General features: G+C 42.4%; 1 long non-coding RNA gene across 5 annotated transcripts in view; it reads right to left on the minus strand.

Annotated features, from left to right (window-relative positions):
- The window catches only part of LOC123386177, a 71,725-nt gene that overhangs the window by 17,454 nt on the left and 36,044 nt on the right, over positions 1-18,227 (minus strand). For 3 of the 5 annotated variants that reach the window (XR_006599911.1, XR_006599908.1, XR_006599909.1), the window contains exons 2-3: positions 15,960-16,132; positions 299-375 (exon numbers count right to left, since the gene is read on the minus strand). This is a non-coding gene — a long non-coding RNA (uncharacterized LOC123386177). The remainder of the gene's footprint in view (positions 1-298; positions 376-15,959; positions 16,133-18,227) is intronic. The other 2 variants (XR_006599910.1, XR_006599907.1) reach the window with 1 other exon arrangement.

The raw sequence follows: 18,227 nt of genomic DNA on the forward strand, positions 1-18,227 counted from the left end.
TGCATGCATTCATTTACTTTCCTTGCCCTTCATTTTCTAGTTCTTCTCCTCAGATTATACCACAATTGTAGCCACCCAGACGGATGGCTATCTATCTGTTCATGGCAGGGCCTTGTTGGTTCCACCCCACATCCATTCTCCTGTTCTTCCTTATTAACAAAAGTCCCCTTTCTGTGAAGTTTGGTCATGTGACTAAGTTTTGACCAATGAGCTTTAACGTAAGTTTTCTGTGGGACTTCCAGGAAGGCTGCTTAAAGGGTGCTGACCCACTGGAGAGGGAGTCTTTTGTCTTTCCTACCTGTTGAATGGGTAGTATCCCTGTCACACCAGCAGCTATCTTGGACCATGAAGTGTCCCAAGGGATAGAAGCCTGCACTAGGATGATGGAACAAAAAGATGGGTAGTAAGTCACTGATGCCTGGAAAGTCATCCTCTCAGCTCCAGCCACCTAGCTAATGGGTTCTCTTAGGTGAATCAGAAATAAACTTTTACTTTTTTGAAGTCACTCTTATTTTGGGTTTTCCACTAAAACTGCTACACCATTTTTACAGCATTTCCCAGAACTTTTCAAAAATTAATTTCAGATTCACCCATTTTTTTAAGACAGACCATCCCAAAAATGTTCTCCCGATTTAATGAAAATCTGGTTCAACATTTTTGTGTGATGTGGTAATCAGACATACATTTAGTTTTAACTACATAGATTGCCCTCTGTTGTAGGCTGGTTCAGACACTTTTTGGAATGAGGAAGAGTAAAAATTAAAAAGCAATGGTAATAGTAAATAGGAAAGTATTTCAAGAGGTAGCCTCTATCCATCTTCTTTAATGAATATATGAAAAATTTTGAAATTAGTATAGTACTTGTACATAAAAGAAAGTGTCTAATAAATATTCTATCAAGGATATAGAATATCCCCTTGAGACTTATTGATATCATTCACCTGCAGAGAAAAATCACTTTTTCATAGATTAAACGAAGATAAATACCAACCCACTGTCTGTCCAAAGTGTTATAAATTTTGTATTAGTGAACTAATGAGATTTAATAAAATCCAAATTAAATCTTACAGTACTTTGGAAAGAATCTTTCTTTCCTCTCAACCTTAGGTCTTCCCACTCATCTTCAAAGGAAGCATTAATGAGAAGCAATAAATCCCAGAATGATCATGATTAAATTTCATGAATTAAACAGAGGTAATTTTGCAAAATGGTAAATTCAATCAGTAGAACAGATACTTTTCTTTTTCAGCCAAACCAAGGGCCAAATGTGTCTCCAGATCTTGGCATAAAGGATGACATTTTGATTCTTCATATAAGTGAGTATAATGCTTTAAAATACCTTCAAGAGTAAAGTGCAAAATTGTAATTAGTGCCTTTAAAAAGACAGCTTAGCACTCTTTCCTTCCCCTCCTTTTCCCATTACTTCCATTCCCACCCCTGAACCCATACACGTACAAAGTTGGTAGCTATCTGGGGAACACTGAAGGAGAATGACTCTGAGTATAGAATATAGCTTTAAAATTCTGGATTCTCTGTTTTAAGAGAGAAACACCAGCTTGGAAATAATTTCTCCTAGTCATTATAGGTTTTCCAGTGTCTTGGCAGTAAGAAACACCAGCTTGCTGACAGCATTTTAAATGACCTACATTTGTGTGGAAAGCCATGTGGTCCAGCCCAGCAGGATTAGAGGGGGGGAAGATGCTCTGGCACCGATTACTTATCAAGAGAAGCCGACTCCAGACCTTTCCTGCTTGGTTTCTCCATTTTACCATCTGCATAACTGCTGATTCATTAGGCAGGTGTCTCTCCTGCTGCTGGAAGGAACATTTGTTCCCTATAATTTGCCACTTTTCCAAATGGTTAAGGGAAATTGGACTCACTGCTGGATACTGCAAATGATGTTGATGAGCTAATGCCAGCGCTTCCCCCATGTAAATGTCATTCGTTGAATCAAGGCTCAAATGGCTAATGGCTTCCCAGCTAACCTGGAGTGGACACCTATAGGAGAAACCAGCAACTATCATGACATTTTGGGAACAAGCCTAATTTAAACGTTGCATCCTGTTGTCCCCACATTTATCAGACTGTGTATTTGAATTTTGGTTTGGAGAATATTATCACTGCATCCAAGGTTTAAATAGATTGCCCAGAGTGTGTGTCTCATAAATATGTCCAAATCACTGTAGAAGCCAGGAGATTGGAAGAGACAATGCCCACACATTTCCAAGGAGAGGTCAAGGCTGAGAATAGTTTACACTCAGCAGTGTCTAAGAGACTACTTCTTAGTGCCATTTGCCCGTAATGTTGTTGGCCAAAGATCTTCTCTTTGCCCATAGCTTTTGTCTGTCCTACTTTTGGTTCTGTGTCTCCTCCCACCCCCAGACACAGGGGCATGACTCAAGATGAGACAATGATAGTACCTCAAAACCCTGGGCATAGTGATTAGACTCAGAGGTAGGCAAATTGAGACAGAATCCTTGCCTTTTGCATGAAAAAGCCTTTCATTTGCTCATTCATTCATTCATTCACAAAATTTTTACAAGACCTCCACTCAAAGAGAGGCACTATTTGACATGCTGGGGAAGTAGCAATAAACAAGATAGAAGTAATTCCTGTCTTTATGGAGTTTACATGATAGGGCATGGGGTAGGAAGGCAGGCAATACACAAGTACATGAAGAAGATGATTTGTAAAAGTATTACATGAAGAAGAATGTAAAAAGTAGGAATGACAGTGAATGAGGCTAACACCCAGAGAAAAGTGGAAACTGGAGGGGAAGAAGACCCTAGTAGGCCTTGAGTGTTGGCTCTAGCTATCTCTTAAGGCCAGTTTCAGCCCTGCTCTTCCTGGGTTTTTAGATCATGAGCCAACAAATTCCCCTTTGGGACCAAAGCCACCTCAGTCTCCACTACACATTCCTTACCTACTATTTGACACCAAGATATTGACTTGAGAATGGTCATTTAGTCAGCAAGTCTGTGCTGACAGCCCCGTGCTGGGTGCTGGGTGCTGTGTGGGGGTTCAAAGAGGAGCAGGTCAAGCTTGCTCCTCTCCAGGAGTTTTCAATTAAGTGGGGGCTGGGGAGTGGGCACAGATGCATATGGACAATATCAAACTGTGATTGTGCCCACTGCCAACCGGTTCCTCCTACTTTTCTTTCTCAGCAAATAGTTCCATCTACCAGGTTGCTCAAGCCAGAAAACCTGGGAATCCTTGATTCATCTCTCTCCCTCATCTCCCATTTCCAATCCATTGAAATTACTTCTTGAGTCCATTCCCATTGACACCAGTCTGGCCTGACACCACCTCTTACACAAACTGTAGCAACACCCTCTCAACTCCTCTGGAGAAGTCAGCTTCTTTGGACTCACATGACTTTCCATGGAAACTGGCTGCAGTAGGAGAGGGGAAGGATTCCATTGCCCATTTATTACTCTCCCCAGAAAGCCACAAATTCTAATGCATTCCTAAACCAAACAGAAATAATGCTTGGACCTTCCAATGCATTTGTAATTTGTGATGAGACTCTCATGAGCACATGTATGGCTAGAGTTGAGGATACTTGATGAAATGTTAGCCCTGGAAATCACTTTGACATCCAGACCAACTACCTCATGGTACCAGTGGGGATACTAAGGTGTAAGAAAGTTAAATGACTTATCTGAAATCACCATAATTAATTAATTATATATATAATGTCTCATTTTAAAATTAAGATACCTTATCTGTGAATTAGAAGGCTGTAGGCACAGTACTTCAAGACATCATCACTAATGTTATTTGTACAAACTAGGCTGTTGATAAGAATCAGGTAGCAAGCATGCAAAGATATGTCTGAAGAGAACTGAAGGACATGAATTATGGGATGGATTAAGTGCTGAGACATATGCCAACTCTTGAGAGGGTCTCTACCCTTTTGGGAAAATGCATTCATTCTACCTCCTCAGACCTCACTGTAAGTGTGTCCCCTGGATATGGCCAAGATTTCCCTTAGAAAATACCTCTGGTCCACACTACACTGGACAAATAAATGACCGAGGGCCTCCATTTTCTGCTAGAGAAAACATCTATGGTCATTTTAGCTTAAGAATGTTCAAATTAGTACCTCCTTGGCCATAAAAACAGAAGTATACCTTGCATATCCAATATTATGCAGTTCAATATTGCAAGATAAACTAACTGCAGTGGCTCCTGGGTAGCTCAGTTGATTGAGCATCTGACTCTTGATCTCAACTCAGGTTGTGAGTTCAAGTCCTGTGTTGGGCTCCATGCTGGGCATGAAGCCTACTTAAAAAAAAAAAGATAAACTAATTGAAAATGTGCAAATAAATGAATTGACTGTCTATTTGAGGTGGAGAGCTATAAAACAACTAAAGGTTGGGGGATATCTACACCAATGAGATTTTTTATTTTGGAGTGATTATTTTATGCCATTATATTCCACTTATTTGTCTGTAGGACAAATAATTGACCTTTCTAAGCCTCAGTTTACTCTTTATGTACAGTGGGTCAATATTACTGATGTTCCAGGGTTGTTGGGAGGAACAGATGGAGATAATTCACATAAAAGGTTTAGTCCAGTTTTCAATAAATATTAACATTGTAGTACAGAAGGGCTATATTAAGAACAATCCTCATGACAATAAAATCTTGTAATCAGTATACAGAAGCTTGAGGTGAGGATGGGAAATGGATCCAGCTCATGCCAAAACAGCCTACACATGAAGCAAGCGCTAAAGTCAAGACTAAAGTAAATTATCTGGACAACGCAGGACATCTGTCATCAATTCAGCACTATTGGGACAACAAAGTTGAGTAGGACATTTTCCCTGCTTTTGGCATCCTCCCATGTAGAGGGAAAGTAATAGATTAGTAATGGAGGTCTTTCCCTACAGAGAGATATTGACCATAAGGTCAGTGAATTAAGAAACACAATTTGCATTACCCTGATTGCCATTGGTAACAATAGGCTTGTCCTTAGGGATCAGTCCTTGATGAGCAGGATGACAGGTAGTGTGAGGACACACTGTCTCTTCCTTTGTACACCAGTTCATGCCTGTGGTTCTTTTGTTTACTCTGTTATGAACTGTGATGCTGGCAAAGTTGCAAGGTCAAGGCTAAGATGACTGAGGTTTGGAAGGCTCTTGGGTGTGTGCGGCTTGTGAGTCAAATAAGATGTTTGGGTTCATTTTTGTCTTTCTCAATCAAGCAATTTGATATTTTAGCATGCAATTAAATGCTGTGAAAACTATAAAGCACCTTTATTATTGAAAATCCTGCAGGAGAACTTTGTTATTGTAAGCCTTGAACACACTGACTGCAACCCCTTTTATCTCTCACCAAATCAATTGGTTTGTAATTTAATTTTGATAAAGTCAATTTTCTTAGGAACCCAATTATCTTTTTATAGCATATCAGGCTATATAAATATGCAATGTGGCAACTGCTACTGCAGTGGAATGCATAAAAGAGGAGGGTAACCCAAAATAATTCTGCCTTGCGGTGTGTGGGTGGGTGAAGGGAGTGTCAAGGGAGGCTATGGAAAAGAGCTGACATTTGAGTTGGAGGCTTGGGAATAAGTACCTGCTTCTCAGGCAGATGGAATGGGAAAGGCTATTCCTGGCAAAGGGAAGGGCTTGAATGTACAGAGCCTGGAGAAGTGTAAATGCACATTAAATGCAGGAGATGGTGACTGGTATGGCTGATTAGCATTTGCCGGACAAATGAAACAATACACAGGAGGTGCTGTACTAGGCAAAGGCCACTGGTTGCAAAGAACAAGATGATACGGAAAGACAGGCTGGAGAAAGGAGATGGCTGGGAGGCCTTGTGCATCTTGCTTTGGAGTTTGTACTCCCTTCTGAAGACAATATAGAGTTCAGTGTGGTTTTTAAGCAGAGGAATGGTGGGATGAGAACCCAGTGTAGAAAAAGAGCATGAGCAGAATTGTAGAGAATGGATGAAAGAGTGACTGGGAGGATATGCAGTAGTCCAGGCTGGCGTAGTTGTGGGCAGCAGTGATGTGTGATTTGGGGAGCCCGACTGACATATGCAGCCCTCTTTCCTGGCACCCACAGGACCCACTCTCTCAGCTTCACAGATCTGCTAGCACCTGTTCTAATTTGCAAGGAATGAAAGACAACAACGACAACAACATCAACAACAACAACCCCAACCTAGAAAGCTAAATTGGACTCTCGCTCTCTCAGAGCTGAAATTACTTTAGCAAAGATAATGGCTTCTTTTAGTTTGCAGGGTTTCGTCTTCTCTTCTAAAGGTTAAAAATAGAAAACAGATTAAAATCCTGAGTATGAATCCTAAAAAGGATTTCTACTCCCTCCCTGTGGGGTGATAAATTTAAAGGGCCATGGGCTCTGGAGACTGCCTGAGAGAGGCTCTTTTGCTTGATGCATTCTTTTTTCAGTTGAGCCAACAGTCAAAGAACTGGCCCATGTGCTATAGTACAGAATTGGTCATTGTCGTGAAGCAGGTTTATTTTGTTTTGCATAGCAGACCTCCTCCTAATCACTTCTATTATTATTTTAGGTTAGGTGTGGGGTGAGGAAGTGATAAAGGAAAAGATGAAAGCCTATTTTAGCCTTTGCTTCAAAAAATTAACTTGGTTTCCAATGAACAGGTCTATTGTATTAGCTTCATTCCCTTGGGGCATGCCCAGAACTGAAGCATCTCCTTTCCACTCTATCAAATGCTCCCCTGCCCCAGAACTGCAACCCACTTTGTGCTGCTGCCCATTTCACAAGACCCACCCTGCCAGAAACACCCCCTAAGATGATCACTCAGGAGCCCCTGGCTGGGGGGAGGGGGCTCTAAGTGGGCCTTTAGGCTCACATTGGGTGAGCCAACTAATCCAGTCTGGGAATAATGAAACACATCTAAAAATCTCTCTTAAGCCTTCTTAGCTCTGGATATTAACTGCAGGGTGGGGCCAGGGGAAAGGGGGGCAGCAGAGGCTCCTGGCCATTTAGCCTCAGTGGTTATGTAAATCAGAAACTGATTCCTAGCATATTCCATTACTATGGGAAGGAGGAAGGGGGAAAGGAGGGGGAATGGCAGCCTTAGTTCCTTGACATCCCCAAGAGAAATATCACCTATGCTACAGATGACAAGGCACATGTCAGGATGCTTAAAGTCTCCTTCATCCTTCCTGAAATTTCTGATAAGGTCAAAAGTTGTCATTGTTATCTCAGAAAGGTGTTATTTTAAAAATAATTGCCACTGACTTTCACTTTCCAAATCTCCTCTTCAATATTAGTATTCTTTTATTTAAGCCCAGAAACTTTTCTTTTTGTTTAATTTATGCCTTTTGGACCAAAGGTTTGTAGAGTCAGAAACAGTCTATTTGGGATTGTGGTGGCAGTCTATTGTCTTTTCCTATTTGGCATGCTTCCCCCTCTTTTTGTAGTAATTGATCCCTAACTTTACTTTGGAAAACCAAACTTACCACCCCCCATACCTTCACTCTCAATCCCTATAGTAGTTTTCAGGCCTTCCTTGCTAATAAATCTCAGTTCTATTTGGGGAACAGAGGACAAAATACTAGCTTCCACAACCTCCCTTCCAGCTAGCAGTGACCGTAAGATGCAATTCTGGTCAATGAGATCTAAACAAAAGTTTGAGGAGAGCTTGGGGAAAGCTTTTACATTTTGTGGTAAAAGGGGACAGATACACTGTAGCAGTCCTTTCACCTTCTTCTTCCCTTGAATGTATATGTGAGCTGCAGCATTCCATGTATTAGAAAAGGCCAATAAAATCACAGTTCATTGGCCCTTGATATAATTAATGCTGGTGACTGCTTGCCCCCTCTGGATATACTGTTACATGAGAAAAACAAACTCATGCTTGTTTAAGCCACTGTTAGCCAGGCATTCTATTCCTTGCAGATGACTGCATTGCTGATGCACTTGAACTTAGGCTAACAGGAAACCAGCCACTAAAGCACTGCATTCCCGAAGGGCAAGTCACTTCAAAGTCCATGTCTCCTATGTTTATGGAAGGCACCAAGGAGAACAAAACCCGGGGCAGCTGGATTGGCTAGTCAAGGCACTCATTCCACTGCCCCTGCAGGGAACTTTCCTACCTTCCTCCAGCAGGATATGCCATGGGCTAATAACCACTGTTTCCTGTTTTCCTTTTTCAAATGAATGCTTTAATAGAGGTTACCTTGCTTTTTCTTCACTAGTGTCTACTGGGTGGATGGGGAAAATGTCACTTATTCAAAGGCTGTAGAAATTGAAGAGCCACACTCAGTCTGACGGAGAGGAACATGCATCACCAAGAAAGCCTGGAATTGCATGGACACAGTAACTAGACAAAACCTGGGCCATGTCTCCTTGGAGAATAAGATGAGTGTGTTTAGTGTTGCACATGGAATAGCTGCCTTGTGTGTGGCAGGGCACTCCGAAGCTGGATTTATAGGAAGATTGGTGTATGGAAGATTATCAGCTAAGGGGTGGACTGTAGTAGATAACTAGTATTTTTGCATTCTCAGAATCCATTGCCCCTTCCTCTGACAGCAGTACCCAGACTTTTCTAGAGAACTATCCCTCTACTTTCAGCCAATGCATTTTGGTGGGGCTGGCCATATCCTCAGCTCCAAGGGTGGGCATGTGATAAAATCTAGACCAATGAGAATATTTATTTTTCTGTCCACTGTGACTGATTCAGGGATGAGCTCATGCCTCAGTGCAGCCTAATGAGAGTCAGCATGGAGAGTTTCCTGACATTATCAGGAAAGAAGGTAGTTATTTTTATTTCCAGTTATTATTGATGATCATCTGAGCTTCTGGATCCAGCTGACCTTGACTGTAACCTTGGACTTTTCAGTTATATAATGCAATAAACTCCGTTGTGGTTTAAGATATCGGAGTAGCATTTTTATAATCTGTAGCAGAAAGTCCTCCAGTTAAAGAATTATATAGTTTCACTGCCTTATTTTATAGATGGGAAGTATAAAACTTATGGAGAGTAAATGATTTGTCTGAGGTTACATAGCTATTTAGTGGTAGAGCCAGGAATATGATCCATGTTTCCTGACTCCTGGGCCATAAGCTCTTTTCCTGCCACCAAATAGCAAATAGACCAGAACTATGGGAATTCACAGGAGGAAGAGATGATTTCAAATTGAGATGGGCAGGAAATATTTCACAGAGGAAAGAGTATGGAAAGTAGGAAGGACCCTGAAGTTTTAGATCAGTGGGAAGAGGGAGAAGTCACGCTAGGAGAGGGGATGAGATGAGGACATGTGTGGAGATGAGAAAATGGAAGGAATATTTAGGGAGAAGCAAATACCAGTTTTCCTTGATCAGAGTTTGTAGAGGGGAGCAGAATGAGAGAGAATAAAAGGGAAAGAGAAAAGGTAACAGGAAAGGTAAGAGAAAAGGAGAAATGAGAAGACAAAGGGAAGAGAAAAAAGGAAAAAGGAAAAAGACACAAAGTGAAGGGAGAGAAATAAGAGAAGTAAATTATATTTAAGCATCTATCATGTGTTCCAGAAACTAAATCAAGTCCTTTATGTTCAGTTTTCAATTCTCTCAAACCTTCAAGGAATGTTTCTATTCCCATTTTACTAATGGAGAGATGTTACATTGAAGCCCATGCTAGAAGACCAAAAATCCAACCCAGAGCCCCTGCTCACAAAGTCTCCTACCCTCAACACTGGGGTCTTTAGCCACAGAGCTCAGGGAGAGGAAAGAGAAGTGACATCCCAGTCAATTCTACAAGGACAGAGTTATCCCAGGGTAATGATTCAAATCAGCTTGATTCACTAGATTTGCCCTATGCAGAAGCCAGCAAAGTCATTCCTTTTAGTTTCAGGAGCATCCATAATTTATTACTTTAACACAGCAGCTACTCTCCCTTTGCCTATGGAAACTGACATTCTTACCTTTCAAGCAGAAGACACGTAGACTGGTAAGCACCTACAGAGCTTCCCTGTAACAGGACTGCAGTTTGGTCTCAGAATGCTGAAAACTGTGTTTCCATTCGAACCTGTCCTGGGACAGCTCCTGCAAGTGGGCCACTGCATTTTCTTGGGGTCACAAAGAATCTATGCTCTCCTCTCCTTTACCTATGGAAGATTGTTACCAATTGAATGTTTGTGTCTCCCCAAAATTCATTCATGGAAACCTAACTTCCTAGGTGATGGTATTTGGAGGTGGAGACTTTGTGAGGCGGCCCAGGTCATGAGAGTGAAGCCCCAATGAATGATATTAGCACCCTTATTAAAGAGAATGCCCTTGCCTCTTCCCCCCATTGGAGGATGCAGCAAAAAGATGGCCACCTATGAACTATGAAGCAAGCTCTCGACAGACACCAAAATCTGCTGTCTCCTTGATCTTGGACTTCCCAGGTTCTAGACCTGCAAGAAATAAATTTCTGTTGTTTATAAGGCACCCAGTCTATGGTATCCCAATAATAGAAGCTCAAACAGACTAAGAAAAGAATTAAAGATTGCCACACATTCTTTTACATTCCTTCCATTGAGAGGTGGGTCCATGTCCTTCCCACTTTGTGAAAGAATAAGCAAAATAAGTCTGCTGTAGCAGTTTCCAGGCCTGAATGGATGACATCTCCAACTTTCTCTGGGAGCAAGTACTTTTGAAGCCCTGAACTGTAATGTAAGAGGCCTGATTTCTGCTGGAGAGGCTATAGGAGAGGCCCTAAGACTACATGGAAAGACAGGGATCCAGTTGTGCCCACCAGACCTCAGACATGTGAGTGAAGACCTTCTTGGACCTTCCAGGCCGAACCATGCACCAGCTCAATACCACATGGAGCAGAACTGCCCAGCTGAGACTCACCTAATTTCCCCCATATGTCATGAACATCACAAAATGATTAAATCATTTTTATTTAAGCCATTTGGATATTTTGCTACATAGCAATTGATAACCAAAAGAAAACATCACCAGACAATCAAGACTTTCATGGACCGAGGAGTGGAGAGGAGACTTTGGGGGAGGGGCCTCATTTGAGAGAAGATGTCAACATTGTTCCACTCCTCCTTGAAACAGTCACAGAACCAACAGACTGCAAGAAAGGTGTAATTAGAGGCCTCTCCACCTCCCACCCAGCAATAGAGAGTAATTTGGAGAGGAGGAAGCCTAACTACAGGTGTCCTGGAAATGAGCATGTCAGTGTGTGGGTTGTGTGAGCTTCTTTTGTCATTTTGAAAAGGCTTTTTCCCCTGGTGCTGAAACACCAGCCTGAAGCTTCAGCCATCTTGTGAGCTGAGCCAGAGCAGGGTCTTTATTGTCTCATCTGAAAAACAGGATGCATACCCCCTGGGGCCCCTGCAACCCACAGCAAGGATGCTCAAGGGTTGGCAAGAGAAGGTTCTGGGACAACTGGACGAAGCTTGGCATACCCAGGAGGAGAAATCCTCTGTCCCAAGAGGATGTGGATTTTGACATACAAGGTGCTCTGGAATCCTGGGCAAACATGAGAAAGGAATATTCTTCCTACAAGGTTGTCAAAATGCATAATTACTCATTTCTTCCTTCTACAGGTATGTGCTGAGCCAGTACAGGGACTTAGTAGCTCCCAAGCAATTATTATTATTATTGATAAGGATTCCTTATACAGATACAGATACAAGCTAAAATAAATCTGGGTGAAATGATAGGCTACTTGGGATTTTCTTCAAAATAATCCTGGGATAGGAGAATATAGATGCTATAAGATTTGCCATCAACTGACTAGTTAGTATAGCCAGGAGATGGATATGTGGGCCTTTAGTAAACTCTCTCTGCTTGTATATATGCTTGCAATTTTCCATGTTATAATTAATATCAAAGCTTATGAGCAAGGTATATATGGTTCATATATACCACCTGCAAGGGCCAGGAGGCTTTAAGTGATGGCCAAAGTGGGCTCCAGCCCCCCATTTATCTAAAGGGCTCCCTGTGTCTACCCTTGGCCCCTTCCAAGCCATTTTCCAAGGGAAGCTCATGCAGCATCTTCAAATGACACATCCGATTATACCCCACTCTTGACCTAGGAAGGACGAAATCCTTTCCAAGGCTGTGGAAGCCCTGCTCCTTCCTTCTTTCCTGCCTAATGTCTTGCCTTCCCCTCCCCCACTCTGTACTCCAGCCACACTAGCTTTTAAAAAAAAAATCTTCAGCTCATTACCCTCCCCCCTCTCCCTGCCCACCCTCCCTGTCCACAAACTTTGCTCATGCTGTTTCCTCTTGGGAAATGCTTTCTCACCCTCCTTCACTCACTTCACTCAGTTAATTCCCTCTTTTTCCATTTATGGTTCAGAGGTCACTCCTTCAGTGTGGTGGGCAGAATAATGCCACCCCCCCACCAGATGTCCATGTCCTAATCTCCTGACCCTATGATTATGGCACCTTCCCTAAAAGGACTTTGCAGATATGATTGAGTTAAAGATCTTTCAATGGGGAGATTATCTTGGATTATCTAGGGACCCCAAGTAATCACAAAGGTCCTAGCTAGGAGATGCAAAATGCAGCTAGGAGAGTCAGAGTCAGGGAAGAAGAGATCATGGAAGAGATCATGGGAGCAATGTAATTGCTAGCTTTGAAGATTGTAGGAGGCCATGAGCCAAGGAATACAGGTGGCCTCTAGAAGTTGGAAAAGGCACAGCACAGATTCTCCCTTAGGGCCTCCAGAAGGAACACAGCCATGCTGACATTTTGATTTTAGCCCAGTGAGGCCCATTTTGGATCCCTGAGTTCCAGAACTAGAAGAGAATAAATTTGTGTTGTTTTGAGCCACTAAGTTTGTGTTGATTTGTTACAGCACAATAGGAAATTAACACAGGTGAGCAAAACTTCTCTGACCCTGACTCCTGCCCTTACTGACTGACACATCAGGGGTCCCTCTCACACAGTCATAGTTCTTACTGCAGTTTGTAAGTGTTTTCCTGAGTGATTTTTTGTGTGATATGTTTTAATTCCACTAGATTGTGAGCCTCAGGAGGCTAAGGACCTAGTGGTGTGTTTGCCAGTGAGTGTCCAGAGCAGTCTTTGCTCCATCAAGAGAGGCTGGAAGCTGGCTGTGGTCAGCCTCACCAATGGGCTAACTGAGCCCAAGGCCCCAGCTCTGGCCATCGTGCTTTCCTTGTGTTTCTCCAAGCTTGCTCTTGTCCCATGTTCACCCAATCCTTCCAGACTTAAGTCATATCTGTCTCTCTCCACCCCCTACAGCCTTAGGCTTTCCAAGGACCACATCCTATGCCTGTGGCTGGGGCCACACAAGAGACACTTGAGTCACACCAGCCTGGTTTGGATCATGGCTTTGTCTCTTGCAAGCTGCGTGACTTTGGACAAGATATTCTACCCTTCTGAGCCTCAGTTCTTTCATCTATATAATGTGGACACAATACCTCTTCTGTGGATTAAATAAGAAAATAGATGTAAAGCATCTAGCACAGAACCTGAGCAGAATAGCTAAACTAGGGTGGTAGCTCCTTTTTTTTTTTTTTTTTTTTTTTTTTTTTTCCTGATGCTGGGTTCTGCTCATCCACAGGCACTATTTTCTGTTGCTCATTGTGGTCATTTCTGTTGACTCCCATCTTCCCCACCTGCTCCAGTCACCTGTCCAATCCAACCACAGGCTTCTCTTAGTCCTCTAGGTTCCAGGCACTGCAGGAGGCCTTGAACCAAACACAGTTTCCATGATTTGGGGAATAGTGTTAAATTCTAAGGCCCCAACATAAGTGATCCCCAGACCAAGGGGTCTTCTAACCCCTCAGGTTCACTTTCTAAGTACATGCACTCATTAGTTTGCTTTTGTTCAAAATGTCCCTTGAAACAATAGGGAGGAGGAGAGAGACAGCCTTCCTAAAATGACCGGTATTTTGACATTGGGCTCAGAGTCCGCCCTAGCATCGATCTTAATTCCTATCTATCCTTGAATAGACTCAGCCACATCAGCTGCCTCTGACTCCTGGGGTCAGAAACAACTAAAACAGAAGAGCCTGGGCACACTCCCACCTATTGAAGGAGAGGCAGCATCTAGTCAGGCAGAGTAGATGCTAGGAGACCTGGGAGATCCTAGTAGACCTAGGAGTCAAACAGGACACAGATCACAAAGCTGAGTTAGAAGACAGTTTGTCAACACATTTTTCGGTTGTGATAAGTAAGGCTTGTAGAGAAGAAATGAGGATCCAGCCAATTACTAGGAGATGCTATGTCACCTATTTCCCAGGGCAGGGCTATATCCCATTGGAACCCTTTAGGCTTCTTTACAATGTAGAAAGCTGTTGACTTTTGAAAGTAAACTGCTAGGTGAGACTGGCTTCAGGTATGACTGGATCCAAGAGTTCAAGCCATGTTCCAAATCTCCATTATCCTGTATACTGACTCTGCTATCTTTCTTTCTCTTTCTACACAGGCCTCATCCTCTCGGGCCTTGAATGGAGTCTCTTCCCAGAGTTCTTTGGGGAACGGCCCAGAGACAGCTCTTCCTGGAGGCATAAGATTGCTAGTGTGATTTTCTACATATGGCCATGTATTTCATTGTTTTTATCAATTACTTAAAAGTATTGCATATGCTGATTTTTTAAAGAATCATATCGTAAAATGAAAATTCTCTTCCCCTTACCCCTTAATTCCCCGTTTTCACTCCCCAGAGATGACACTGTTAACAGTTTCCCACCTACTTTGTCAGAAAATTTTCTACAAATAAATATCTATTTTTGAACAAATACAAATGGGATCATGCTATATATATATATATATATATATATATATATATATATATCAGCCCTGATTTAACTATGTTTAAGCCATTGTTTGCTAAACTTATTTGCATGGAAATTAAAAAAAAATTTTTTTTAATGTTCATTTATTTTTGAGACAGAGACAGAGCATGAGTGGAGGAGGGGCAGAAAGAGAGGGATACACAGAACCTGAAGCAGGCTCCAGGCTCTGAGCTGCCAGCACAGAGCCCGTCGTGGGGCTCAAACTCATTGACTTGAGATCATGACCTGAGCCAAAGTCAGATGCTTAACCGACTGAGCCATCCAGGCACCCCTACATGGAAATTTTTTTATTAACACGTCTATTAACATCCTTTAAATTTTTTTTAATGTTTATTTTTATTTTTGAGACAGAGAGAGACAGAGCATGAACGGGGGAGGGCCAGAGAGAGAGGGAGACACAGAATCCGAAGCAGGCTCCAGGCTCTGAGCTGTCAGCACAGAGCCTGACGCGGGGCTCAAACTCATGGGCCGCGAGATCATGACCTGAGCCGAAGTCGGACACTCAACCGACTGACCTACCCAGGCGCCCCTCTATTAACATCCTTTAAAGCAGTTTGGGAAACACCAAACTTATTTACTAAACAAAAAACATCTACTGTACACTGGGTAATAGAAAATAAATAGGATGTTTGTTCCTATTTAAAGTTTTGCTATGTAGTGGGAGAGTCAGAAGTAAATACATGGAGACTATACAATGTAATATGTTAAAATATAAAAATGCACTATTTTTAGGAAATGATGAGAGTCCAGTATGGTTTCAGAATAAACATCTGGGGAGATGAGACAGAATATGAATTCAGAAAGAAAGTCTGAAGCCAAGCATTGGGAAACCTGTAGGAACTTGGGCTTTAGCAAACTTTGAGTGATGTAAAGTCACTAACTGTTTTTTTCCAAGTAGGGGAGACATGATGGATTTGTAGTTTAGAAAGATTAGTCAGACCCCAGTATGGAAGCTGGATTGGAGGTGGGGTGAGCCCAGAGGCAGAGAGAGCAGTTGGAAGGCCATCATAATGGCCTAGGCCTGAAAGGGTAATACCGTTTAACCAAGGCATTGCTAATGGAGAGGAACAGGCTGGAATGTATGGGGAGCTCCTTAAAATGTACAATTGGTAGAACTTGGTGGCTGACTTGAAATGAAGTTTCTGACAGTAGCAAGTGAATGGTGGTTCCATTAGCAGAGGCTCAGGGTCTCTGGTTCTCTACTGACCTTTTGCTTCCCTTGGCCACTGAGGGAGCCTCCTGGATGATGAGTCCCATGAAAGCAAGTATCAGGCCTTTTTCATGTTTGTAGATCTTCCACATTTGCCAAGGCAGGACACACATACAGAGTTGCTGTGCAGAATTTGCTTAATAAATGATGGACCAGGACATCCTTGTTCACTAACAAGAAAAACAAATGTTCCAGGATGACATAGCTGGAATAAACTCTTGCATGTGTGATCAAGGCTGGGCATGATCTGGCCCCTGCTTACCTCGCTGACTTCGTCTCCTACTGCTGACCCCCTAGGTGAACACAATCTAGCAAGAGCTCCTCTTCAACCACCAAATTTACTCCCTCATCAAGGCCTTTGAAATTACTGTTCCCTCTGCCAGGTACATCCTTCCCTTAACATTTTAAAATAGTTTGCTCCTTCACCTAATTAAATACTTCAGACAGGCCTTTACTAGCTCTAAAATAGCTCTTCAAACCTGCCACAACTCTATCACCTTTCATGCTCTGTTTTCTCCATAGCACTAATCACTCTGGAGATTATATCTTATATTAATATACAATTACATATTAACCACAGTTAACATGTTATAAATAATATATATTATGTATATGTTACATGTATTATATATTATAATACATATTTCATGTATTATATATTGATACAATATATTGTATATTGATAATATCATATATAAATATATTATACCACCCTCACTAGTTCATGAGCTCCATGAGAGCAAGGACTTCACAGCTCTTGTCCCCTGATGTATTTCCAGACCTGGAACAGAACCTGATGCACAGAAGGAGATCAATAAAATTGTTTCCTGACAACTGAGAGTAAAGATTGACCTCTTAGAGATGGTGGTTTCTAGTCTTAGAAACCTTTCAAAAGCATCTTTTCTTTTTCTTTTCTTCCTGCTCCCCACAGTGCCTTGCACCTGGGAGACCTTCATGTATTTCTGAAGTTGACTTAAGGCTAAATTCTGAGTACTAAATTTTTTAATAAAATGTGTAAGTTTGTTTTAGACTCCTGCATGGCTGCTGCTGGTTTTGTTTTGTTTTGTTTTAATTTCCAAATAGTATTCTCTCGACTCTACATGAAGTTCCTTAAGAATTTTTTTTTAATTTTTTTTTCAATGTTTTTATTTATTTTGGGGACAGAGAGAGACAGAGCATGAACAGGGGAGGGGCAGAGAGAGAGGGAGACACAGAATCGGAAACAGGCTCCAGGCTCCGAGCCATCAGCCCAGAGCCCGACGCGGGGCTCGAACTCACGGACCGCGAGATCGTGACCTGGCTGAAGTCGGACGCTTAACCGACTGCGCCACCCAGGCACCCCGTTCCTTAAGAATTTATCAAAGAGAGTGTGGTTGAGCTGCCCTGCATTCCTGCCTATGTAAGCGGCCTGGGAGCCCCTGAGTGGGAGCGGAAGAAAGTGGACTGTCTGCCTCGACTTAGCGCTGGTTGCTGGCTGTCAGTCCAGGCCTCCCACAGCTGCAGCCTGGTGTTGGTCTTAAAATTCATGCCCGTGTCAACACGGCTGCCATCCTTCTCAGACTCCCATTACCATTTTCACTGTCTTCCCTGCTTTGCATCAACATGTGACCTTTTCTGACCTATTGCAGTCAACAGATCTGCCCTGAGGGTTGTAGACTGGCTTATCAGTCCAGCTGACTCCCAATTTTGTCAAGCTTCAGGCAGGAGCTTGACAGCAATTCCTTGTACAATCTCTCTATTAAACAGCTCTTGTTTGGAGTAAAGGCACCAAGAGATCATAAGGTGGATTTGGGGATCAGCCAGACTTGAGTGGGTGTCCTGACTCCACTATTTTCTAACTGTGGGAGTCTGGCCAAATTACGCTATCTTCTCTCATTTCGGTTCCTGTCAAAATTTAATTTTTGAAAGCATGATTCTCGAACAAGTTTACAGTGAACATATGTAAAAGATTTATTTAACTCGTTGTGATAGTTAATTTTATGCATCAACTCAGCTGGATGACAGGACACCAGATATCTGGTTAAACATTCCTTCTGGGTGTGTCTGTGAGAATGTTTCTGGGAAAGATTACCCTTGGAATTAGTAGACTGAGTAAAGCAGATGGCCCTCCCCAATGTGGGTGGGCCTCCTTCAATCTATTGAGGGTTTGAATTAAACAAAAAAGGTAGAGGAAGAGATTTGCTCTTTATCTGCCTGGCAGTCTGAGCTGACACATGGATCTTCTGCCCTCAGCACTCCTGATTCTCAGGCCTACAAACTGTGCTA

The sequence above is a fragment of the Felis catus genome, chromosome B3 (genome assembly GCF_018350175.1).
Source record: "Felis catus isolate Fca126 chromosome B3, F.catus_Fca126_mat1.0, whole genome shotgun sequence".
Classification (NCBI taxonomy): domain Eukaryota; kingdom Metazoa; phylum Chordata; class Mammalia; order Carnivora; family Felidae; genus Felis; species Felis catus.